This window comes from Protopterus annectens, chromosome 3.part1, assembly GCF_019279795.1.
Source record: "Protopterus annectens isolate FY-2018-M chromosome 3.part1, PAN1.0, whole genome shotgun sequence".
Lineage (NCBI taxonomy): Eukaryota > Metazoa > Chordata > Ceratodontiformes > Protopteridae > Protopterus > Protopterus annectens.
In genome coordinates, this window is record NC_056732.1 from 1,414,419,565 (window position 1) to 1,414,443,421 (window position 23,857).

Genomic DNA, 23,857 nt, shown 5'->3' on the forward strand with positions numbered 1-23,857 from the left:
TTAGTAACAAAAAATACACAATGCGGACTAAACTCCACTTTATTACCACAGATAATGTAGGTTCTCCCAATAAAACTTAGCACTTTCACCAAACACTTTGGCTTCTTCAGTTAGCGAGAGTAAAAACAACATTATAAATACATCACGTTAAAATCTGCCAATCAGCTTATCCCACAAAATGTTCAACCCAGCAACCATTTAATGAACAATTCTTCCCTCAGTGTTCCCACCCCATGACTACTATATTCATTAAAAGCAATGTTGCACTCCATATTTTCTTAAATAAAAATATACAAATTGTTTGCATATTTCACATAATGCATAATTACCAGTTTGAATAAAAAACAATAAAACACATTACCAAGTATAGCAAATATTGTAAATTCCTATATTTTGCTAGCTCTCAGTTTTAAAAACGGGCATAATAGATAGGTTGTCATTTAAGCCAGGGGGAGTAGTGGCATTAAGGTGGCTGGTAAAAAATTGCATTATGTGAAATATGCAAACAATGTGTATTTTTGAGAATATGGAGTGCAACATTGCTTTTAATGAATATAGTACTCATGGGGTGGGGAACAGTGACGGAAGGATTGTTCATTAAATGGTTGCTAGGCTGAACATTTTGCAGGATAAGCTGAAGTGATGATGTATTTATAATGTGTTTTATTAACTCTGAGGAAGCCAAGGTGTTTAGTGAAAGTGCCAAGGTTTATTGGGAGAACCTACATTTTCTGTGGTAATAAAGTGGAGTTTAGTCAGCACGTTTTTTTTTTTTTTTGTTACTAGTTGCTGCCCTGTTTGGTATTACCTCTTTTTAGTTTATTTCTCAATTTAATTGGCTTGAATTCCACTACCATCTACACTACACACAACTTACTGTAGCCCACAACATACTACTTAACCCAAATAATTGCCCTACACTCCATTCTAATTCAACCATATACTCCTACCAAACTTACTTAGATCCATCTCTTAAAATGTATCCAAACCTAATAAAAGAGCTGGTGAGTGTCTGTACGCCTGCAGCATTGCCAGGCTATGGAATGCCATTCCCTTATACATCACTCAACATGACTCACTTAAAGTCTTTAAATACGCTCCTCTTGTATAACCAATTTCAACCTACCATAACCCCTTCTACACTCTCTACACAATAATTCTACCATCTCAAATACACAGCTAGGAAATAAATCTACTTTTTGCCTCTTGCTGATTGCACTTCCACCTTTATGTTTATATAAAATGTCTACACCGACTATTACAATATAATAAAAGGTCATTAAATTAATAAGTGTCTATTAGTCATTTTCATTGCAATGTACATGTATGCTTCTTGGTATTGTAAAGTGTTTGTGGAGCTTTTCTCCCCAGGCCACCACTGAAGATGGGTTATTTTGACCCAGTACTTTCCAGTTAACAAATATCAAATCAATAAATAAGACAAGCAAATCACATGACAAATGCCCCATCACAACACAAAAAAATATCAAGGATGGTATAAAAATCTAAATTACTGACAAAAATCATTAAACAGTTCATCTAAATGATTAGTTTCCAGTATGCATTTACTTATTTACACCTGGCAGATTACAAATTGTATTCGTCTTTTTATTTACTGGATTGAACATTCACAATTCTGCAAATTCTTTCTTAAAGCAGTCCCTACTGCTTACATCAAAACCCTTCTTTCCAAACTAAAACCATGTTCGGTTTCTGTTGACAGTATCCCATCTTTCTTCAGATAGCTACTCCCTCTATTGCTTTGCCAGTATCCATTTTAAATCAACTGTTCCATCTCTGAAAAAGTACCTGCTATCTTGAAACAATTCTACACCATACCTCTTCACAAAGGTGGCAATTCCACAGAACTTAAAACTTCGGACCAATAGCTATCCTCTCCCCACTGTCCAAAGTCTTAGAAAATATTTATACACAAGTAATGCAATCTTACACAGGGCACACTCCTCACGCCCACTCAGCATGGTTTCTGACCCAAACATAGTACCCCTACAGCTCTATTTTCCTTTCTCAACACCATTTCTATAGCTAGAGATAATCATAAGTTTTAAACTTCTCATGCTTATTTCTTGACCTCCCAAAAGCCTTCAACACTGTCTCACATCCTCTGCTACTGAATAAACTCTCCGATCTCAACTTCTCTACTACAACAATATCATTCGTCAGCTATCTCACTGACTGACAGCAATCATTAAGATGGCACTCCTCACTATCTCCCCTTTCAGTGAAAATGGGTGTTCCCCCAAGGATCCATCCTTGACCACTACTTTTCAATATCTTCACCAACTCACTCTACTCCTCTTGTCCACAATCCACATTAGTCCAATATGCAGATGACTCCACAGTTATCACCATTGCTAACTCTTGTCCACAATCCACATTAGTCCAATATGCAGATGACTCCACAGTTATCACCATTGCTAACTCGCCCTCTGAACTTCAATAGCTATCCAGTCTTCTTTCAACTCTGTTGAAACCCAGTCTCCCCAATCAGCTCATCCTTAATCCCCCAAAAAGCACTCTTGCTCTCTCCCCAAAACTGTTACTCCTATCAAATCTACTTTTCAAATAAAATCCACCAAATCACACTCTTTAGTTGCTAACTCTAGTACTAAACTTCTTGGTGTAACCACTGATCAGCTAAAATTCGACCTTGGACTTCTCTACAGAAATAAAAAAATTCCTAACCCATTCCTAACCCCTGAATCTAGAACTGCAATCACCCATGCTTACCTTTTGCCATACCAAATATACTGCTCCCAAATACTCACAAGTCTTAACTCCACCTTACTTAGCAAACTTTAATCAACCTATCACAAAATAGCCAGATTTCCTGCACAACAAATCTACAAATATCACCCCTGTATCTCCCTCAAATATCTAAACTGGCTCTAACTACCAACACCACCTACTCCTCTCTCAGCTCCAAGTTATACACTCCATTTATTCACCATCCTACTGTCCAGGACTAGGCACCATAATCTCCCACTGACCCATCCAGACTACTCAGAAGCTCCACCCAAGACCTTTTACAAATCTACAAGCCCAAGTCCAAAATAGGAGCCATTACATACAGCTACCATCCCTCTATTGCTTGGAACAAACTCCCACAAGTTAAATCACTTTCACGTCCTAAGTATTCAAACTAGCCACTAAGTAGTACTTATGTCACTGGATTTGTAACGGTTCTCAGCTTCCTTGAATATACCTTCACTAAACAACAAATCTAACTTCCTTTGTCTTACCATCATTTCTTCTCCTCTATACCAAAACATTTAGAACTAGTCTACTTCATAATTTTTTACCAAACACCATCTCCGTTCCTTCTGCTGCAGTATTCATAACATTTTTTATAGATAATTATAACTGCATATATATGATAACTGTTCTAAAACTTTTATTATGAAGGATTATAATGTTAACTGTATTTGTAACTGGTTATCTTTTGTAACTAGGTTTTAGAGCTTTTCTCCCTGGCTGCTGTTGCAAAAGGGCTTTTGCTCAGACAATCCCGATGAATGAACGAGCGAATGAATATATACTTGCATATAGTACAAGAGCCCTTAACAGCTGGAGCACTTTGCAAAATATACCACACCTCCCAATTGATTGAAGAGCCCTAAAGATTTTTGTTCAGATGACCCACACATAGGCAAGTACCATTATAAATAAATCTACACATATTACATTACCCACAGAAGGTTGCTTGAGGTTTGTTGCTGAACCCAGATATCCCACATGTATTTTAAGCTACCAAGTTACATCCTGTTTTGAAAACAATCCTGGGTTTGCTACCGAAAACTAGTCAAATCATTATTCCCTACATAAAATTTTAGTTTTCAGATGCCACATTTTTGATTCAACTTAAAAAAAAAAAACTCTTTGTCAGCTTTTCAATTTCCGATAGTCTTCTGCTCGGTACTGCTGGAGAAAATGTACCCGCTTTCCCCAGACATCTGGAATGCATTTGTCAAATAGTTAACCTCTCTATACAAATAACTCAAAAGTACACTCTCAATTGGTCTAGACCATTTAAATGTTGTCCTGCTTCCTTTTAATAAAGGATGAATGTTAATTTACATTATAGTAATGCCCAAAGGCCAACTTTCTATAATCCTATCACTCAAGTTTGTGCAAAAAAAAAAGACATACTAACATTTAACTGTACAAACTCTAAATTTACTTTACTTTTCAAAAATCAGTAAAGCATTTGTTAGAAGTGCAACCTCCCACAACCCCAAGTGTTCCACTATACTGACAAAGTGCATTACCAAAATATTTTTCAAAACAAAGTCAGATTACCAAACAAGCATTGATGCAGTTTGTAGTGAGTGATTGAAAGCTGTCCAAAAACTACCTTTACTCATTCAATGTCCATATCCTGAAAAATAACTGCCAATATCCCAGGTGAACTTACTAGTCTCGCCCTTAGCAATCATGTAAGAGGAGATGTTGATCAGGAACGAATGCAGGAATGGTTAAAGGAGGCGCAAATTCAAACCAAGAGATGAAAGGTTAATATTGGCGGTCCAAGACAGTGGGCTACATACGCGCTGGTTTACAAAGTCCACAACATGTGGAACAAACAGATAAAATATAGATTTTGCAAAACCAAATTGGAAAAACAGTCACACACCTCATTGCTGGTTGTAACATACTAATGGCAGAAGGACTGTATATTGAAAGGCATAATAATGTGGCAAGACTGTTGCCCTGGGGATTGTGCAAATATTATGGTATTGAAGTGGCTGAAAAATACCGGAAACATGAGGCACAAGGCATCATAGAAAATGATGACGTTTGTTATATGGGATCACCCATTACCAAACAGTTCAAAGGATGAATGCTAGAAAACTGGATGTCGCGGTCCATGAAAAGACAAAGGTAGTATTGATCATTGAAATCGCCCCTCCCAGTGACTAGTGTGCTGCTTACAGAGACACAAAGTCATAAAATATCAGGATCAGCAGGCAGAAACAAGAACGATGTGGAAGAAAGATACCCAGACAATTCCAATAGTAGGAGCAATGGGTCTAAGAAAAAACATCTACAATTGTATTTAGATACGTTACCAATTCATGTAACCCCATATGAATTGAAGGAGTCATTACTAGGCATACTGTGGGTGCTGTAAAGAGCACTTTTGTCTGACAAAGACAAACAATTCCAATTTCATGAACTTTAATCTTACTTTGACTTGAGAATGGGGTCCATTCCTGTCATGGTATTAGAAAACTAAAAGATATGGAGAAATTAAAAAGATTACCCATGAATCTTTCCCATGGGACTTCAGCTTCTCTACCAGCAGGTTTAATTGTTAATCTAAAAACAAGCTAATGGCTCTACTCTTGAACCCTTGGCAGAAACTACTGGTCTAAATAGGGGGGGGGGGGTAATCAAAATATTGATGTATTTTAGGAATCACAGACATGGTTTAGAAACAAAAAAAAATTGTAATCCGCACTATTGATATATCCTTCAAATAAATATAATAAATCATCCATTCTCTTGTAATAACGTGGGATATTAACTACGCTGACTTTCATAAAATTCAACGCAGCTAGCATTTCTAACATACTAATTTTATGTCATAAAACAAGCCCATTACCCTTATCCATTTTCATGAAGAGGATTCCACAGAGTTTATTCTTCTAAGTAAACTGTTTGCCTGCTATGTCTATTACAGAAACTTTTGGCAGGTGGTTTAGCCTACGATTTTCTGACATTTTGCAAAAAGTTTTTAAAATACATTGTTTGTCTCTGTATTCATAGTGCTTTTGCATAATCCAACTTCTGTGATACTAGTGTCACTAGAAACGTGATGGAACATATACTCAAAATTCAACTTGTGTATACAAGTCTCAGTTCACTCAAAGCATTGACCAAATTAGTTGTAGATGAAGGACAGAAAATAAAATCTCTCAATAACATTAAGTAGATCTTCATGAATACCACATTGCTTAGATTAAAATACAAGGGACATACAAGTTATTTGACCTCTTCCCTGCACCTGTTGAAATCGCATTTCTTCGCTTTTAGTCAATCGACAAATAGTGATGGAGTAACGGGGGATGACACCATGACCAGTAAATTGAAACTGGCTAGTGTATTTAACCCACCTCTGCATTCCATTTTACAGTTGTTTGAAAACAACTGTGAAGTCGACTTTAGATTCCTAGCGCATAGTGCAAAACATGGACCTTGGCCTAAACAATATAATGTTACTAAAGAACAGATGGCACTTTTAGACGAGGTTAGCCGCTTACCGATACGGGTATTAAAACCAGATAAAGGTGGGGGGCTAGTTATCTTTCATAATACAACATACAATGAAAAGATGTCACTATTACTAGAAGGCGATGCTTATACAGCAGCTTCAAAGAATGAAGTCAATGGCAGCATTCAAAGAATTAGAGGTTACTTCAGGGACCTATTTTTGATGGGCAAAATCGATATGAATTTGTACAACTATATCGATATTACCTGTCCTAAAATACCCGTAATGTTTGGCATCCCCAAAATACATAAGAGCATCAGCGACCCTCCTATGAGGGCGTTGATTGATGGGAGGTCGTCCATAACTTACCCATGTTCAAAATTGATCACTCAGATTTTGGACAAGTACATTAAAGGAATCCCGAGTATATGTAGGGATTCATGGACCTTTTTGGAGAACATTAATCGGGTACCATACCATGATAATAACAACTTGCTGACCATAGACGTCATAGACCTATATACCTCCATCCCGCATGTTGAAGCGGTGGAATGGATTGGTATTATGTTGAACAGTCTAGGTGCTTCAAAACTTGAGGTTGACTTGGTCACGGAGTTATTGGAAATCGTGTTGACCAGCAATTATTTTTCATTTAATGGAGACTTGTTCTTGCAGAAACGCGGGGTGGCTATGGGCTCTCCCTGCGGTGCAGGGGTAGCAAATTTTGTGATGGGCTACTGGGAGGAAAATATATTGAATAGAATTCTTGGGAACAGGGGGCTTGTTACATTCTATACCCGGTTCCTGGACGACATGTTTTTGTTGTTCAGAGGATCAGAAGCACAAGCAATGGAGTTTGTTGATTCTATCAACTCTTCAACTGACTTTTTGAAATTTACATTTAAGTTCTCACCTCTTGAGATAGACTACCTGGACGTTAAATTGGTGAAAGACACAACAAACAACGTCTTGACATCAACAGTGTTCAGGAAATCTACGTACTGCAATTCTTTCCTGCACTTCACCAGTTTTCACCCATACAAACAAAAAAGGTCCATTGTTAAGGGCCAACTGGTGAGGGCAGGAAGAATGTGCAGTACGTTGGTGGATTTCACCAAGGAGTGCATTCTATTGAAGGAGATGTTTTTAAACAGGGGGTATCCTGAAGTGTTGTTAGGTGAACTTATAGAGGAAGTCACCTCTAAAAGGACAAAAGGTTTCTATAAACCTTTGCTTTTTCAGTATAACTTGTTATCTAATGATGTAGATGTGATTTCTGGTCAAGCTATGACAGCTGAGGGGGAAGGGACGAGTACTATAAACGCACCTCTAAGACCTCAAAGTAACTTCTCGCTGAGTTTTGTTACTACCTACAGTATGAACACTCAAACCATTTTAAATATCATTAGGAAAAATTGGTACCTTATCTCTTCAAATGCCCTCCTGGTTGAAAAACTGGGGGTGGAACCTAGATTTATATTCAGGAGGTCTAACAATCTTAAGGAACTGATGCAAAGGAATGAGCATGGAGGATCCTTTTTTAAAAGGAGAGGAATGACTAGATGTGGGTTCTGTAAGTTTTGTAACAACATCTGTGTTGGCGAGACGTTTCAAGTGAGGAACACTAAATACACTATTAGGTTCCCCCTAAACTGTGAGAGTAGATCTATCATCTACATTGCTTTTTGCAACTGTTGTCGGGGTTTCTACATAGGAAAAACTGATAGAAGGTTGCGGGATAGAATGTATGAGCATCTGTATGCGATTAGGAATAACAGGGATGATAATGCATTAGCTAAGCATATTGCCTCAAATCCAGGCCACAGTTTCACCTTCATGGCAATAGATCATGTACCTTTAACACCTAGGGGTGGACCCTTTTCCCTGCTCTTGGAGAATAAGGAACTGGAGTGGCAGTTGCTGTTGGATGCATTTAACTATCCCGGCCTTAATAGTAATTGTAACATTGCTCCCGTCCTTAAGCTGAGAAGTTACCTTCGATAACTTCAAGGTATGTCCAGTGGATTAAAGGAGCCCCTTTTCTATTATTATATTTTCTATTCCCCCCTTTTTTTAGACCCCATGTATCTAGCTATAGGTTTAGCAAGTTGTTTAATGTAGGCTCTTGCTTCAGGGTAGTCTTTTACTGTAACAATAACAAACTAACATTAAGTTAATATCAGTTAACACTTGTAGTTTAAATACATATACATGCGTGTACATCTTGCTCTTGTTGCCTTGATTTGTCTTATGACCTTAGTTGTCATTTTTATGAAGTTATTATGAGCCTAGTTTGTCATCTTGATGAAACTGGCTTCTATGTATGGTTTTTAAATATACATTAGTTGAGCCTGTACGTATATTTGGAATTGTATGTTAATATTAAGCATGATCTGCTCATTGTTTTTATACTGTAAATATATTGTAAATTTATGTGATATAACGTTGAGGTTTTTATACTATTACAAGTCGTGGCACCCTAGGATGTACCGACGATGTCACTTCCTGTATTGGGCTATTATAAACTGTTAACTCCACTTGAATTTTTGTATTTTCTGCATTCTCTGAGGAAGCCACGGAGCTCCGTGGCGAAAACGCTGTTTTGGAACTAATAAAGCGTTCAGGTCTTTTTACAGCTGGCGTGCTTTTTTCTGTTGAGCAAGGTTCCTCGCTTGTGTTCATCCAGTTTGTTCACTTTTTGTTTATAGCCACTAAGTAGTACTTATGTCACTGGATTTGTAACGATTCTCAGCCTCCTTGAATATACCTTCACTAAACAACAAATCTAACTTCCTTTGTCTTACCATCATTTCTTCTCCTCTATACCAAAACATTTAGAACTAGTCTACTTCATAATTTTTTACCAAACACCATCTCCGTTCCTTCTGCTGCAGTATTCATAACATTTTTTATAGATAATTATAACTGCATATATATGATAACTGTTCTAAAACTTTTATTATGAAGGATTATAATGTTAACTGTATTTGTAACTGGTTATCTTTTGTAACTAGGTTTTAGAGCTTTTCTCCCCGGGCTGCTGTTGCAAAAGGGCTTTTGCTCAGACAATCCCGATGAATGAACGAACGAATGAATATATACTTGCGTATATAGTACAAGAGCCCTTAACAGCTGGAGCACTTTGCAAAATATACCACACCTCCCAATTGATTGAAGAGCCCTAAAGATTTTTGTTCGGATGACCCACACATAGGCAAGTACCATTATAAATAAATCTACACATATTACATTACCCACAGAAGGTTTCTTGAGGTTTGTTGCTGAACCCAGATATCCCACATGTATTTTAAGCTACCAAGTTACATCCTGTTTTGAAAACAATCCTGGGTTTGCTACCGAAAACTAGTCAAATCATTATTCCCTACATAAAATTTTAGTTTTCAGATGCCACATTTTTGATTCAACTTAAAAAAAAAAAAAAAAAAAAAGTCTTTGTCAGCTTTTCAATTTCCGATAGTCTTCTGCTCGGTACTGCTGGAGAAAATGTACCCGCTTTCCCCAGACATCTGGAATGCATTTGTCAAATAGTTAACCTCTCTATACAAATAACTCAAAAGTACACTCTCAATTGGTCTAGACCATTTAAATGTTGTCCTGCTTCCTTTTAATAAAGGATGAATGTTAATTTACATTATAGTAATGCCCAAAGGCCAGCTTTCTATAATCCTATCACTCAAGTTTGTGCAAAAAAAAGACATACTAACATTTAACTGTACAAACTCTAAATTTACTTTACTTTTCAAAAATCAGTAAAGCATTTGTTAGAAGTGCAACCTCCCACAACCCCAAGTGTTCCACTATACTGACAAAGTGCATTACCAAAAATATTTTTCAAAACAAAGTCAGATTACCAAACAAGCATTGATGCAGTTTGTAGTGAGTGATTGAAAGCTGTCCAAAAACTACCTTTACTCATTCAATGTCCATATCCTGAAAAATAACTGCCAATATCCCAGGTGAACTTACTAGTCTCGCCCTTAGCAATCATGTAAGAGGAGATGTTGATCAGGAACGAATGCAGGAATGGTTAAAGGAGGCGCAAATTCAAACCAAGAGATGAAAGGTTAATATTGGCGGTCCAAGACAGTGGGCTACATACGCGCTGGTTTACAAAGTCCACAACATGTGGAACAAACAGATAAAATATAGATTTTGCAAAACCAAATTGGAAAAACAGTCACACACCTCATTGCTGGTTGTAACATACTAAATAGCAGAAGGACTGTATATTGAAAGGCATAATAATGTGGCAAGACTGTTGCCCTGGGGATTGTGCAAATATTATGGTATTGAAGTGGCTGAAAAATACCGGAAACATGAGGCACAAAGCATCATAGAAAATGATGACGTTTGTTATATGGGATCACCCATTACCAAACAGTTCAAAGGATGAATGCTAGAAAACTGGATGTCGCGGTCCATGAAAAGACAAAGGTAGTATTGATCATTGAAATCGCCCCTCCCAGTGACTAGTGTGCTGCTTACAGAGACACAAAGTCATAAAATATCAGGATCAGCAGGCAGAAACAAGAACGATGTGGAAGAAAGATACCCAGACAATTCCAATAGTAGGAGCAATGGGTCTAAGAAAAAACATCTACAATTGTATTTAGATACGTTACCAATTCATGTAACCCCATATGAATTGAAGGAGTCATTACTAGGCATACTGTGGGTGCTGTAAAGAGCACTTTTGTCTGACAAAGACAAACAATTCCAATTTCATGAACTTTAATCTTACTTTGACTTGAGAATGGGGTCCATTCCTGTCATGGTATTAGAAAACTAAAAGATATGGAGAAATTAAAAAGATTACCCATGAATCTTTCCCATGGGACTTCAGCTTCTCTACCAGCAGGTTTAATTGTTAATCTAAAAACAAGCTAATGGCTCTACTCTTGAACCCTTGGCAGAAACTACTGGTCTAAATAGGGGGGGGGGTAATCAAAATATTGATGTATTTTAGGAATCACAGACATGGTTTAGAAACAAAAAAAAATTGTAATCCGCACTATTGATATATCCTTCAAATAAATATAATAAATCATCCATTCTCTTGTAATAACGTGGGATATTAACTACGCTGACTTTCATAAAATTCAACGCAGCTAGCATTTCTAACATACTAATTTTATGTCATAAAACAAGCCCATTACCCTTATCCATTTTCATGAAGATGATTCCACAGAGTTTATTCTTCTAAGTAAACTGTTTGCCTGCTATGTCTATTACAGAAACTTTTGGCAGGTGGTTTAGCCTACGATTTTCTGACATTTTGCAAAAAGTTTTTAAAATACATTGTTTGTCTCTGTATTCATAGTGCTTTTGCATAATCCAACTTCTGTGATACTAGTGTCACTAGAAACGTGATGGAACATATACTCAAAATTCAACTTGTGTATACAAGTCTCAGTTCACTCAAAGCATTGACCAAATTAGTTGTAGATGAAGGACAGAAAATAAAATCTCTCAATAACATTAAGTAGATCTTCATGAATACCACATTGCTTAGATTAAAATACAAGGGACAAACAAGTTATTTGACCTCTTCCCCTGCACCTGTTGAAATCGCATTTCTTCCCGCTGAAATTTAAGTCAGCAAGTCATTGCATTCCTGGGAAGACCATTAGTTATAGTGACTGCCTTCTTGGGCTGTTTGTCTAATCTTTCAGATTTCCTGACCTATTAGCCTTCTAAACACTGAATCCATTTCACCTGGTATGTCAGATCTACTATGAGGGGAGGGTTCACTGTTAGTGCGATTGTTATTAGATCCAGTTGGCCTTAAAAGGAAATGCCATTCCCTTATATGCTGTGTTTTGTCACATGCCATTCTCATTCTTCCCTTCAGTCATTTTCCACGTTTATAACTGCGGTGGTGGTGCTGCGGTAGTGTTGTTGCCTCATAGTTAGACGTCGCCCATTCGATTCTCAGTTAGAGCGTCTTGTGTGTGGCGACTTGCGTGAATGGGCGTTCCTTTGTTGAAGGTTGTGCATTAGGATTCAGACCTCAGATCTTTGACATGTATTGCTTGTGTCAAATCACAATGCAACTTCTCATATCAACTCAAAATACCAGTGTGGTTAAATGTTCTAAAAAAAAGTGTTAACTGTACTACTTAACTCCTTCTTGAAGTTCCTTTTTTTTTAAAATTTGTTCAGTCAAAACAAGAGTGATTAGCTGGTTATTTCCTAAATTGATAAGCTGGTTATATTTTCTAAATTGATGAGAGAGTGTATTTATGGTTAAGTGGTGAAAAACTGCAAGCACCTCTTCCTCTAATAGGCCATACAGTTTTAAAAACTCATTACCATTTATTGTTTATAATTACTGCGGTGGTGGTGCTGCGGTAGTGTTGTCGCCTCACAGTAAGATGCTGTCCTGTTCGATTCTCAGCTAGAGCGTCTTCTGCGTGGAGACGTGCGTGAATGGGCGTACCTTCGTTGAAGGTTGTGCGTCAGGGCTGGCAACTCGGCACGTAAAAATCAACTGCCAAATCATTAGCGGACTGGAGTTCCGCTGTGCTGACCCCCTAACCGGGAAAAGTCGAAAGACACAACAGCTTAACAAGAGTTCAATAGTAAATAGGATGTCTCCAGCCTGGCAATCCGAGACTTGTGTCCATTGATTACTTGGGCTAGGACAGAAGTCTGTACTGCTGGAAAAGACTACCAACATTCCCTCTAAAGTAATGCAATCCTAGTTCTGTGCAATTATGTACATGTATATTCAAAAATGTTGTTCTTTTAGGGCAGTGAGAACAGGAAGGCAATGAAACCTAAAGGTCTAAGGTGTGGGAACCTATTATCAAAAAGTCTGCTTGGCAGGGTTGTTTATTATGAGGCCTATGATTGCCTTTGCTTGGGTGTAGACCAATACCCATTACAGCATTCCATATTTCTTACATACTTATGTCAATTTGTGACATGTATAATGATTAAAGTATTTTAAAAAAGGCACACTCATTAACAAGTCAGAGCTTTAGTCCTCTGCACCACTTCCCACGCTTACCTGTTCAGTAATAGCAGTGTGACTATACCTCTAGTTGCCATCCGAAGATATTTTTGTTGGTGGGAAGCTGCGGTGGTGGTGCTGCCGTAGTGTTGTCGCCTCACAGTAAGACGTTGTCCTGTTAGATTCTCAGCTAAAGCATCTTGTGTGTGGAGACGTGTGTGAATGGGCGTACCTTCATTGAAGGTTGTGCGTCAGGCCTGGCAAGTAGGTACGTAAAAATCTGCCAATCATTAGCGGACCGGAGTTCCACTGTGGCAACCCCTAACAGGGAAAAAGCCGAAAGATACAACAATAACATTTGTTGGTAGGCTGTGGAATAGATCTAAAATACAATAGCACCTATCCACAGTTTTTAAAAAGTTTATTCTAAGTAAAAGTAGCATTTTGCCCTGTATATAATCTCGTCATTTTTATATTGAAGATGTTTGCGGGATGTGATCTCTGATCTTGCATGGGCCTTATCTGAATAACCTTATAAAGCTGATGAGGAAACAGCCAGGCTCAACTTACAAAGCGATAATTTCTGTTTTTATAAAAAGTTAGACTGCAGTTTCGTCTTCCTTAATGAAGCAAGTGACAAAATAATAAATAGCCAGTATTAGAAAGTGTAAGGGGTAATTAACAGAATGATACTAAGACTGCTAATCCCAGATGTTCTACAGTGGAGAAATTAACCAGAAATGTCCCCTTATTTATATGTTCATATTTGCAGTCATCTTCATAACTGAGAGACCCATGTTAGAGGGGCAAAGAGTAAAATGCCCTGATAGAAAGAGGCGTACATTGTAGTACACTACACTGGAGATATTGGTAATTATGGGCTAGTAATTATGTAAATATGAAATATTTATAAAACTGGGTAACAAACTGTTACATGAAATCAGATGAACCCTTAGATGATTATGAAGAACGTGGTTGACATTTTCATTCTGCATTGCACATCTTCAGAGGTATTCATGGTTATTTGCATTGTTAATTATATAAAAACATAATTCTTCATATTTCTGCAAGTATCATAATTAAGCATGCACACAGAAAGGAACTTTTTGCTGTTATGTGAAAGCTTATGTCTAGCCAAGCAGGTTGACAAAAATGCATCTACGATGTACGGTTTCCAAAATATGGCAATTTGTGAAACAGAGAAAAATCTAATTCTGGATTTGTATGTGCAATATATTACAACATTGATATAAAGACAGTGGTGGTAATCAATGCAAATAAGACTTTACTCTGTACCATTTTAACAGCTTATTGTTTATGAGATACTTATATTTCTTTGCATTAAAATGATTCGGAATGTAAGGATATGGGATGATTCGGAATGTAAAGATATGGGAAGGCTGCTAGAGGTATGACATTCCACATCATAGGCATAATGAGTTAGTAACACAATGACAAATTGCAACTACTGGAAAAAAAAAAAAAACAGTAAAACAGAATGGCCTGCCCTGGTTCACATACATTGTGAAATATATTTTGGTGTGGTACTATACCTTTACTTTAAGAGGTCAAACTTATCAAAACATTTCACATATCACTTAAGGTCTTTGGATACGAACTTTAGGAGAGTTCAGATTTCAGTACGAAATCACCAAGTTATAGGACTAGTCTGAGACGTGTGTAATTTCTGATATATTGTCAGTCCTTTTAGTCTGACGCATCTGTTGTGGTTGAGTGCCAACCCCACCTTAGCAAAGTTCTTGTACAATTTATTTAAATCCCTTACTCAGAGCAATAGAATATTGTTTGTACATCTTAGTTAATCCACCTTAGAGGATTATTTGTTCCAACTTAATTCTATAAATTAAAATTTCACTTGTCTGGCTTCCTTAATTTCACAATCTTGTTTCCTATTCAATTGTAGGGAGCAGCTACCCATCATGAAGCAGGAACAAAATTAACAGTTCTTGCATACAGTCCCCCCCCCCCATGAACCTTTTCAATGCCCAGTACAAATGATCCAAGAAATTGCTTTTAACTTACAACAGTGCTGTCAGCTCATTGCTTAGTTTCCTAGCCACATCTCATGTAAACCTCAGTCTTGGATTGATGTTCCTTGATTTGGGGATGCTGATAAGTCTTTGATTCAGAGTACTAAGTGCGTATGAGACAAGTAGACAAGGACAGAGGCTCAAACACAAGTAAGGGTGTGCTGGCCTCTGATGTTATGCTTCAGCTAAATTTCACTGCCAAGTCTCATGAAAACAGTCTTTACTTTAAACTACACAAGCCGTGGACAGATGATACCCCTTGGTTTGAGGATCGTAATACGCTCATTGAGCTCAGTATTAAACCAAGTCTTATGAGTTAGGGCAGATGATCGAGCACAGGTAAATACATCCTGGCCACTCATGCTATGCTAATGCTTCATGAGCACTACGTTGCTTATTAAAGCCTAGATCTCACAAAAAGGGCAGGGTCCAGTGTATGGACGTTAATAGTTGCTTTAATCCAGATCATCTCCACTGAGCATTTTCTTGAAGAATGTGAACTGTCTGCTTGCAGCAAAGCTGCCATCCATGTCTGAAGGCAGTTTCTTTATCCTTGATAAACTCTGGGGGGGGGTGTGGTAGCAGGGAGATTGTGCTTAGAGCTGGTTTAGGTTTGTTGGAGAGATTATGCTTGATCTGATGTTAAGCTTGTTGTTAGATTATGTTGAAGTCATCTGCTTAGTTTCTAGGATGCAACTGGTCATTTATAGCTCAGACGGTTGCTTCACAAGACCTGCTGTCATTTGTCTTGTGAATACATAAAAAGATTGCTTCTTTAGTTAGGATGCATGTCTATCCAGATTAAAATACTAGCATTAACATGGCCTCCCTTTAAACAACCCCTCTCTTTACTTGAGAGGACCTTCAATACTGCCATAGTTCCAACTTCCTATTTATAAGAAAGCTGGAGATGGTGGTTCTCTCGAACCTATATGTGATTCTAAAAAGGACTAAGTTCATAATCCATTCTAGTTTGGGGTCTGCTAGAGACATGGCCATTACTTGGGTCACAAATAATGTCTATACCTTGCCATTTAGATTACTCCATCTTAGCCCTTAATTTTTCTCCTGTGTACATTACATGGCAGATCTTGACATTTTGTAACATTTACAAATTATCGGTGGCACTTCAGATGCTGGAGACTGATGCCTGTGCCACTGCGTTACTTTGGGTGTCCCTCAGAATCTGATTCAGAGTTTAATTGTTCTCAGTGCATATGCTTTATTGAGTGAACTCATTAGGAGGAGGAGAGGTCTTTAACATCGCTACTACACAGATCAAGATTATGGTGAACTATACCTTGAGGAAAGAGAGAACATCCATGTCAGATTCCCTTGATAATGGCTTGGAAAGAAACTGAAACAGGATGAATGAATTACCTGAAGCTCAATATTTCTAATGCTGGCCATAACTGCTGACACCATATTAAGTAACAAAACTACCCAGACAAATTCCCACCATAACAGTAGTGACAAGTTGCAATTGTGGCTACGATTACAAATCTTGAAGTAATCTGTAAGAAGAGGTGTTCAAATCCTGCTTCCATTCAAATAACCCAGGCACTATCCCTCAGCCAGGCATTCCTGTGGTTGTGCATACCCCTTGCCTCCTCTTGGTTTTTAACTTCTTTACCTGGGCTTCCTACATTGAACAATTTAGCCCTCAGATGGGGATTCCTCTTGTTGGGCTTACTCTAGGCTCCACTCCTCTTGGTTGCTGTAACTTTTTAATTGGGCTTCCTAAAGTAGAGCCACAATACTGCAGAATACCATGAGATAGTAACTTAGCAGGCACTGTCTCATTCATATTAATCTGGCCTGTTTTGGTGCCATATCACATATATAAAGTTCAATTATTGTATACATTAGCCATGTATTACTTGGGTCAGTGTTTGAAAAAAGTGTTGGTCCAATGTGTTACTATTAGGCCTCTGTATTCAAGAGCTGATCATTTTAATGTGCACCTCGAGTCTTCTTATAGGTCATTCTTTTTCCTGACAAGCACCTTATGTCTGGAGCCTAATTCTTAGTGGGTAAGGGAGCCCTGCTTCCCCCACCAGTTTCTAAAGATCTTAATTCCTTGATAGTTTTCTTCGTCAGCATTATCAATACACTTTGTAGCCATTTTTGCACAATTGTGCAGTTATTCATTGTTTTTGCCATCTGGTGCTTCAGCACCGAAGCAAGTACAAAAAGGAACATGGGAATTCAGGTTAGTGCGTAGGTGTGCTGCTGAAGGCAGTATGGACTTTGGATTAGTCTAGCCTAATCAATCCCTAGCCATCCAAAACTGCCAGACCTCAGCAGTAGTCAGTTCTTGAGTTTAACTACTTCGTTTTTCATCTGCCATTACAAAAACCTAGACACAGTGGAAGTGCCATGCACTGTGAATTTATGATCAGACCATAGTTGGTGTGCTATACAAGAAAGTAAAAATAAGTAGAGTGCCTGAGAACCCAACAACAAAAAAGTCAAGCATTCAAAACAGAGGTGCATGATGAAAATGGATGGCATAACAGAAAACTGATTTTAAACACAGGTAGCAAGGCATGCCATCATGGCTTATGCATTTACTGGGCAAGACTAGGAAGCAGGAGTCAAAATCTTCCAGTGTGTGCAATCAGAAAACATTTTAAATCTTACAGAAAGACAAAAAACAGGACACTATTCAAACAAACTATGCATACTACTGTGTAGGTCATTGCTGGCAATAATGCACACAGTCCCATTTATGAGATTGGCAGACACGCGTTACAGATTACAAAGCCTGCCTTTCAAGTGCAGAAACAGACATTTTAGTTATTTTTTGTTCTTTGCCGGCTGACCATCAAGCTACTTCCACAACTGGTGCCAACCAAGCAGCAAGAACAAGGTGTGGCTGTCATCCAGACAGCTGTTGGGGGGGGGGGTCTTTTAAGCACTACCATTCCCATTGCACGAGGCCTTAAGGGTTGACTATGCCATATGGCAGTTTGGAGGATCACCAGTTTCATAATGGACACCGTTATCCATGTCAGTGACTGGCCTCAGATATTTTAGACAAGTGTGCATGTCCTGAGATGCATCCTAAACACTCACCTGTGAAAAAATGAGCGAACTCTTCATCGATCATCCATCTTCCTCAGCTGGTTCCTGCAGCATTGTTACTAACCAAAAATGGATTATAATCTAGACACAAGGCTCTCTCTAACACTCAGAAAAAACAGAGCTTGATCTCTGCCTCACAGAGAAAGCAGAACACCTGCAAATAAGTAGTACCACAGGAAGTTTGCTGTTAACATGACTCGCCCCTTATCCAGTAAAATGAACTGGGATTACGCAAATACATCAAAATTGCATTTACCCACAATGACAGAGATTCAAAAGAACTTTGAAAAGTGTTATGAATGGCCCTAAAGAATCAGCCCAGCTTTCAGCAAGTTATTTGGATAGCATAGGCTAGTAGCATAGGCTAGTAACTAAGCTAACTGCCCTTGCGAGCCATTTTAAGCCAGGCCAATTATCCCTTGTGAAACTCAAACCCTGCACCTTGTGTTTGTAAGAAAAACACCTTAACCATTAGGCCAGCCTGTCAACCCTCATGAGTGCTTAAGATCAGCATGCGACAACTGCATGCCACTTGTGTATTTGTCATGTTTACAGAGACTCAGAGGGAGAAATCACAAGATTGAAGGATTATGGGGGAAACTAACTTCCACATCTACATATGGTTTATTATGTCATACAATTGAACCAATGCACTAGAGGCTAGCTCAATTGAGGGTTGGCATAATTGTTAAGGTAGTTATCTTCCAGATACCAAGTACAGGGTTTGATTCTCACCACTGTCATTGTCCAATTATAGGTTAGGCATTTAGTAGTCTGCAGACAATCCAGTATTTATCAACAGGGATAAAGTTCTGACTGTAGCCTGGATGATCCAGGCGCAACCAAGAATTAGAGTCAAGAGAAGATGACTGGAGGGTAGAGAGTGGCCAATGTTGGTCTGCAAATCTTGGATGGAAAGCAGGTATTCTGCGCTAATTGTACTGGTAGTGGTTACTGTAGAAAAGATGAATGGCATGCAACATATGGGCTGAGGATATGCCCTGGATGCAAAAACAAATTTGCACAGCAACTTTCAGGATGTATGTGTGGAAAAGCACTATGTTTGGAAGATTATTGCAGACCTTTGCATTTGTGAATATGCTCATCAGTTGCCCAAGTATAGCGTTATGGGCAACAAACGAACCGGATAACAGCTGCATGGGTGGTTACCTATATAAATCAGGCCATCTGCGAAGAAACAAAAGGAATAGCTGTAAAGTAGGAGGGCTGATGGCCAGCAGATGCAGGGAGAAAAAAGGAATAACCCACACAACAGACACAGACAACTTCTTAATACAGTACATCTAGCAGATACTGTAGGATCCCAAATGAGATATGTATTCCATACAAAGAACATATCTATAAAATGTTATCTTACTTTCACACTCCTAGCAACATGATTGTGAGAACTCTGCTAGCCATACTTTTGCCTTCTCTAACATACTGGTAGTTGATGGAGATGCACTGGTAGTTGACAGAGATGCACTTCCCATATAAAATATTGCAACAAATCAGAGGTGTTACATACTGCCAGTCAAATGACCATTTTCTTAATTTAAACTTGGCATCCATAGTTTTTGTAGCAAATATTACATTATTAGTGAAATGACGCAATCGTGAATGAGTCTGAGGTTTTTTTTTTTTGTTTTTTTTTAAATTAAATGAAACCATTTTAAAATGAACCTATTGTGCAATATTCCCCAAGCTAAATAATTCAAAACATACACGTGTTTTTATATAGACACACACTGGCTGTCTTATCTTTTAAGAAAAAAAAAAAGGGGGGAGGATTCTTCTTGAAATTAGTTTTAGAAAGGTGTGCGCCCTTCCTTTGCCAGTCTCACACCAGTGTATGTGTCCCTCCAATATTCCTGATTTCACAGGGCGTTCGAGTTTTTGCCTTAAATTTTTCTTTGCCCTTCATAAAAGTTTGCATATTTTAGTAAATCACTGAAGATAATGCCAGTCATAAGAGCTTTGTATTTCTAATTGTTCGAAAAATACACATTTGTGCAAAACCCGTTGCTGCATTATTTTTTTTTCAAACTAAAGTAATATTTTAAAAAGTTTGATATTTATACTTTGCCCCCACCTCTCAATCTCCAAGGACAGGAAACCTGGACATAGCCAAAAAGTGTGTGTGTGTGTGTGTGTGTGTGTGTGTGTGGGGGGGGGGTGGACAAAAGCCCCAAAATAGGGTCAGATTTTAAATGCTGCTCTTATAACTTTAGAGCTACTTGAATAACGTTTTGCCTTGCCATGCATTTTCCGTAGGATATGCATGAAGCCTAAAATTTAATGTCAGTCATTATTTCATGACTTCAATCTTGCTATGTGAGAGCTGCTTGAATAACAGGTTTAGTCTTGCCATGCATTTTCTGTAGCATATGCATGAAGCCTGAAAGTTAATGTCAGTCATTATTTCAAGACTTCAAACTTAAAATTTGAGAGAACAGCAAAACTTTTAAGAGGAACAGACCAGAAATGTGAAGCAAAAATCTGGGCAGTTGAGAGGTATGCACCCCCCCACATATATTTGGCATTGTCCAGAATTCTTGTGTAAAGAATTTGAGGGGTGTGGTGTGTCTGTGCCCTACCTTCATCAGTTATTACACCCAACATGATATACAACACATTCCAACATGATATACAACACATTCCAACTGACTCACTTTCCAGCTCTTCTGCAACAGGATCCTACTGAAGTAGCTACAATAGGTCCACTTTGCCAGAAAATGCAACTTTAAGTACAAAGAGTAAATCAAATGACAAACATTCCTTTAAACCTTACACTTTCTCCACCCTTTATTTGCTTCAAAAAACTTGAAGACAGCAGGACTGATAAGGACAGGTTTGGGAAGATTTACTTCCAAGTAACCTGCATAAAAAGAGCAGGACTTACATTATTACACAGATACACCAGATATGTAAATTAAGTTTGTGCATGCTGACCAGTTTGTTGACTTAATGAAGTAAAGTCTTCGGTAGTCTGCCACGGCAGGAATTCCAATTGAGTAAAGACAAGAACATTGTAATATTTATTCAAATATTAAAACCGTATTAAAAATAGTAAGATGCAATCCTCTAAAGTCCGATAAGCGCTTTCGGCAACTTGCCTTCTTCAGATCGATCTGAAGGCAAGTTGCTGAAAGCACTTATCGGACTTTGGAGGACTGCATCTTACTATTTTTAATACGCTTTTGATATTTGAATAAATATGACATTGTTCTGGTATTTACTCAACTGGAATTCCTGCCGTGGCAGACTACCGAAGGCTTTACTTCATTGAGTTTATTTTTCCATCGGTATCATAAACAGTGTAAGAAAAGTTTGTTTAGTTTGTTGACTTAGTCTTTTTACCGATATCACTTTAAAAAATGTTCATCTATCATATTATTTCCAAAGGTTTTGCATACAAATGCATGTGAAGATGTGCATCCCTTTCACATTTCCAGTTGAGTAGTAAAGACATTATCTTAAAAGCAGAGTTTACAGTAACACAGCTCGTAAATTTTATAGTACAGCTTGCAGAACTTGCTGCAGTGAACCTTATGCTAGCAGTATGTGCCAGAAGTCCAGTTACTTTTGCTTACATAGTAAGCCTTAGTTCAAGCCATACAAGCTCCTTGGTACCCCCAAAGTCATCCTTGGTACCCCCAAAGTCATCCTTGGAAATATATAATCCATCATGTAAAGCATAAGAAACATTTTCTGCCTAAATCACCCATTTTTAAACAGTTAAACATTAAATATCATTTACCAACAGAGATAATGACACTAACTTTTGGAAGAAAAAAGTGTACTCTAATAAACAGCTTCTGCTTCAACCGCTGGGGAAATCTCCAGACTAATGATTGATTGGAGTCAACTGCTATGAAAATGTTCATACAGCTGTACATGTATTTCCTGCTCATTTGCTTGCTTATACACTGACATAATAGTTATCTTAATACCACAGCAAGAAGCAACTGTTTTATCTTGGCAACTTTTAACACAATGGGTGGGACACAAAGCACTCACACATAGTACAACACATTAAAGAAACAAGAACATTTGTTTAACTAGTGAAAAAAAGTCAGTTACTTAGCACACAGTTGTAAGCGTATAAATAGCAGTCTGGTTATTTACACAAGGAAATTTGCCACTTGACACAGAAACTTAAACATGTGTTATTTGACTTCTGGCAAATTGTGAAAGCCACCCACCCACACTTACTGCAGTCTCAGTAAGTTTTTCACTGCAAAATCAATCTAAAGCGCTCAGAGAAGATACTAGTTTAGGCAGATAAATGTGAATCTTCCTTTTTGCACAAATCCTTACAGACAGCATCTATGAGACAAATAGCTACTAACTTTTAACAGTATTCCTCAGAATGTTATACTATAAATAGATGCCTTACCTTGTAGCTTTAAAAACAGGATAAGGGAGAACAAAAACAAAAAGGATTCCCAAAGATCAACCTAAACTACACAGCTATGTCTACCATGTATCCCACCACAGCTCCTTTAAGCACTCACTTTATAACCCTCCACCCGACTGCATAGCAAGCCACTCCCTCATTCCATCAGAATGTGAAAGCAAAGTGAAACTAGGCAACCTTTCATCCTCTTGTTTAAAAACATGGCATTCCATCCAAGTTTTTACTTCTCTGTCCTGCCATTCTTCATTCTTTGTCTCCTAAAATTTGTCTGATAAAGGACACTCATGTAAATGTAACAGTGAAAACTATAAGATACTTCAGAAATGTCAGAAAAGGAATGCCGATTAGGATTTTATTCCATAATATCTAAGAGATACAGTAGCTGTAGAGCTTGGCTCAGAGCCATGGCTAGGGTTGCCAGGTTTCTTTGTGGCTAAAACTGGACTAAAGTCACGCCCCTCGCATCACACCATTCCCCCCCCCCCCCCCCCCTCCACCCCACCTTGTGACATCACCCACACAGTGAGCTCATGGGACCACCCGATACCCTTTGATGACTTATTTATTTTCTATGTTCCTAAATCTAATTATGGATGATCCATGGGATCCATAAGATCATTTAAGTCAATAACATCACTTTACTGCTCATTCAGAAATGATGATTTCTGTCAAATACTGTTTGTACTGGGGGCGTGACAGGTAACTTCAGTTGTTGATGTATATTTCAGATGCTAGTACTTAAGATCTTGGGATAAAGGGGTTGTGGATGAATGGGATTTAACAGGTGACATGTTTTTATGTTACAAGAAAGCACACATACTTTAAAGAGTTTCATTAATGTTTTCTTTAGCTTTGAGTGCCAAAGTTAAAAAGGTAAAACCCCGCAACAATGCCTACCACAATACAAGTCGAAGATTCACAAGATAACGGACGCTTGCAGTTGTAAAATGGCATGCAATAAAAATATGAATGAACTGAACTCAAGCCTCTAGAGAGAAGCTAAAAGATCACGAGAGAAAGAAATCACATGCAGTTGCCATTTTCTGAACATGGCAAAGATTTTTTCAAGTTCAACATAGTAGATGAGG

General features: G+C 38.0%; 1 protein-coding gene across 1 annotated transcript in view; it reads right to left on the minus strand.

The window, feature by feature from the left end:
• The window catches only part of LOC122798495 (epiplakin-like), a 341,455-nt gene extending 318,639 nt beyond the window's left edge, over window positions 1-22,816 (minus strand). The window contains exon 1 of the mRNA XM_044067494.1: window positions 22,749-22,816. The gene's annotated coding sequence lies outside the window, so the exon portion shown is untranslated. The remainder of the gene's footprint in view (window positions 1-22,748) is intronic.
• Between the last annotated feature and the right edge of the window lie 1,041 nt (window positions 22,817-23,857).